This window comes from Tigriopus californicus, chromosome 3 (assembly GCF_007210705.1).
Source record: "Tigriopus californicus strain San Diego chromosome 3, Tcal_SD_v2.1, whole genome shotgun sequence".
NCBI lineage: Eukaryota > Metazoa > Arthropoda > Copepoda > Harpacticoida > Harpacticidae > Tigriopus > Tigriopus californicus.
Window position 1 is genome coordinate 1,856,059 of NC_081442.1, and position 3,233 is coordinate 1,859,291.

At 45.5% G+C, this 3,233-nt stretch overlaps 1 protein-coding gene and 1 long non-coding RNA gene across 2 annotated transcripts in view; one reads left to right on the plus strand and one right to left on the minus strand.

The window, feature by feature from the left end:
- The window catches only part of LOC131878657 (neuron navigator 2-like), a 31,155-nt gene that overhangs the window by 16,199 nt on the left and 11,723 nt on the right, over positions 1 to 3,233 (plus strand). The gene's annotated exons all lie outside the window — the stretch shown is intronic.
- LOC131878665 (uncharacterized) lies at positions 972 to 3,209 on the minus strand. The gene is made up of 3 exons (XR_009373052.1): positions 2,497 to 3,209; positions 2,156 to 2,416; positions 972 to 2,092 (listed from the first exon to the last, which is right to left on the minus strand). It is a non-coding gene; the product is annotated as an uncharacterized LOC131878665 (long non-coding RNA).

Here is a 3,233-nt window from a genome sequence, read left to right on the forward strand (position 1 = left end):
CAATCCTTCCGGAATGTCCCGTTGGGACGTAGTTCCGGCCCAATGTTTTGTGTGCAACAGTTGATAGAGGAAGCCGTCACCGTCCACCGATAGCCCTGGGACAACCCGTTTTAGCCTCCATGAGGAAGAAGCGGAAACCAACGTGGTACGGGAAATTTAACCAAAAGGACAATCACATTTTTGGGCTCGAGGAGAGCATAGTCACATTTTCGTGCTCGAGGAGAGCAGAGCCACAATTTGAACCTCTTGGACAAGGGACCATTGAACATTGCAAGTGATAGCAACTCCCATCGTGAAGCTCTTGCTGGTATTTGAATTGAGAACATTTTGATAGACGTGTTGGAGGTTGAGTCGATCCATTTTTGAATAAGAGCAGTGAAAGTCAACGCTTGGAGTCGGGACCCAGGAAGCCGTTCAGAGTCAAGAGGACCTGGGAAAGTGTATAACATACATCAGTGAGCCAGCATAGACGAGTTGAAAAGTCTCTGGAGCTGAGTACAGGTGCAACTTCTGAGCTATACTCCGTCAATTCGATTCTGGACCTTCATTCCAATCGAACCGACGTCATGGCCGTGAATCTCTGTTGGACAAGAATCACCCTCATCAAAAAGTAGGATCAAACCATTTTGTGTCCATGCATGTTTTCCGTCTTTCATGGCCAAGCAATTACCCCCTCTTTCATTACCCGAGCAAGACAGCTGATTGGTAGAGTGTCATTTTTATGTAGAGCAATTGAATAAAGTAGATGGAACTGTAACCGAAGTTCATCTTTGATTTGGCAAGAGTCCGGTATTAGACTCTAAGTGTAGAGATCAGCATCTTTTGATAGATGCACAGTAGACTAGGATAGTGACCACATTTTGCAGGATAGTTTGCCTTGAAGATTGGCCCAGGTATGCCAGACAAGCGAGATTGATCTGGGACCAATGGGGAGTAGAGGTAACTAGCGATCTGTATCCTTAGTCATTTGATGATTGTTTGAGGCCCTGATAAAGGAAGCTCGAATTATTGCTCGTCTGCCCTGATTAGGGTTAAAACCGGAGGCCTTAAGATAGGTCAAAGAAATTTAAGCCCATGTACTAGGTGCTCTCTATCTTTGAGAGCTATCACGGTATTTTTGCCTAGTGCTTGGGTGAGGAATTCCATGTTTCCGTTCACCACGGGAATTCAATAAGTCAGGACCTTTCACCCCTGGCTGGTGGACGGAACATAGTCTCTTTTTGGTGCCGCGACCCGGGATTTTTAGATTCCCGTGAATAAATTTTGATTTGCGATTTGTTTGGTGTCGCAAGACGATTGACTGCTTTGCCCAGGTGGAAATATAAGAATTTGTTTCAGAGCTTACAAGACAGAATTCTGTGCCCTGAGTGCCCACAAACATTCGGATTTATTTTTTCCAGATTTTCCAAGATAGAATTCTGTGCCCTGAGTTACACTGACAGTGAAAGCCAGTGACAAAGAACTTCATAATCCCCTCTTTAGTGCGGTCATGTTGTGTTGGTCAGAGTACTTTTAGCTCACCATCGAAACATTTTGTTTAGAAGTGCTTTTGGTTCCTAATAGTGTTGGAATTGATAGCCATATAGCTCGCCCATATTCAACACATTTTTCGTTGCCGGGAGCAATTCAAAACTTCCGTAAAGCAAGAGGTGATATAAATTTTGTCCGAGATCCATTGTGCGAGAGATATAATTGACCACCTGTTGGGGATTTCGTTCACGTGACAGCAGCAGCCACCCTTCGATCAGGGAGTCGAGTTTCTCTCGATCAAGATCGTCGAGTTTTTAAGAAGTAGCCCCTATGGGATTAAATTCGTGTTCGGACGAATTTAATATTCGGACAGATGCAGCCGTCGCCGGTTTGGGTTGGCTAATGAAAATTGTGGACGACATGCTTGTCCAAGCACCTTCCCGCGACGAGCTTTTCCGACGTTTACGTATCGTCCTTGAAAGGTGTCGAAAAGCTGGCATTATGCTTGCTCTGGCCAAGCTCGAGGTCGGACAATCAATGAAATTTGCGGGCTTCATTGTAAGTCCTGAAGGTGTCCGGCCAGATCCTTCCAAGGTTGCATCCATTAAAAAATTTCCAACACCTACCAATATATCAGAATTAAGGGCATTTCTTGGCTTAGCAAATCAACTTGGCTCATTCTCACCTGATTTGGCACATTCCACGGTTGCAATGCGAGAACTCCTTAAGAAAAAGAACGCTTTTGTGTGGCTTGATACGCACGATATTGAGTTTCTCCGAGCCAAGGATATTCTTTGCTCATCAGCAATCGTGGCACCATTCAACCCAAATCTCAAGACCGAGCTCCTCACCGATGCGTCGCGGCTTCATGGTCTTGGATATGCCCTTATTCAACGAGATAACTTTGGTAATCCTCGGCTGATTCAGTGTGGTTCTCGATCGCTCTCTGTGGCACAGAAAAAATATTCTACCATCGAATTAGAATGCTCCGCAATAATGTGGGTGATTCAAAAGTGTGATTTTTACCTCCGCGGCCTTCGAGGATTTAAAGTCATCACCGATCATGGCCCACTTCTTGGGATTTTTGAAAAACCATTATCATCACTGTCCAATGACCGGCTTCAGTGGATCTGCGAAAGTTTGGTGATGTACACTTTTGCAGCAGTGGTCATCTGGCAAAACACACTTGATCGCCAATGCCTTGAGCCGTGCGCCATTTTTCCCCTCCGATTCTGATCTGGAAATTGACGTGTGTGCTGCTATCGACACGACTGATCCGGCTTTATCTCTCATACGAAACAACGAAGATGACGAGTATCGCGATCTTCGTGAATGTGTTCGAACTGGCAATTTACTCCCGTCTCTGAGTCATTTTTTGGCAATTTTCAATGATCTTCGCCTGGAAGGCAATCTGATCCTCCATGGATCTCGCCTAGTGGTTCCCACACCGGCCAGGTCTCGCGTGGTTGATCTCCTCCATTCATCACATTCTGGAATGACCAAAACTTACACATTAGCCTGCTAGCTCTACACTTGGCCAAATATGTCCAACGAAATCCGAGTCAAGGTTGCTAGCTGTTCTGTCAGTTTAGAGGCTCTGCCGTCTCAACCATTTGAGCCTGTCCAATTGGGGGCAGCTTTTTTCCCGATGGAATGGGTCTCCGTGGATCTATTTGAAGTCGATGGACAACATTTTTTTCTTTTGGTGGACCAATTTAGCGGGTTTCCCAGGGTGGCTCGTCTTCGTTCTCTCACAACTGAAA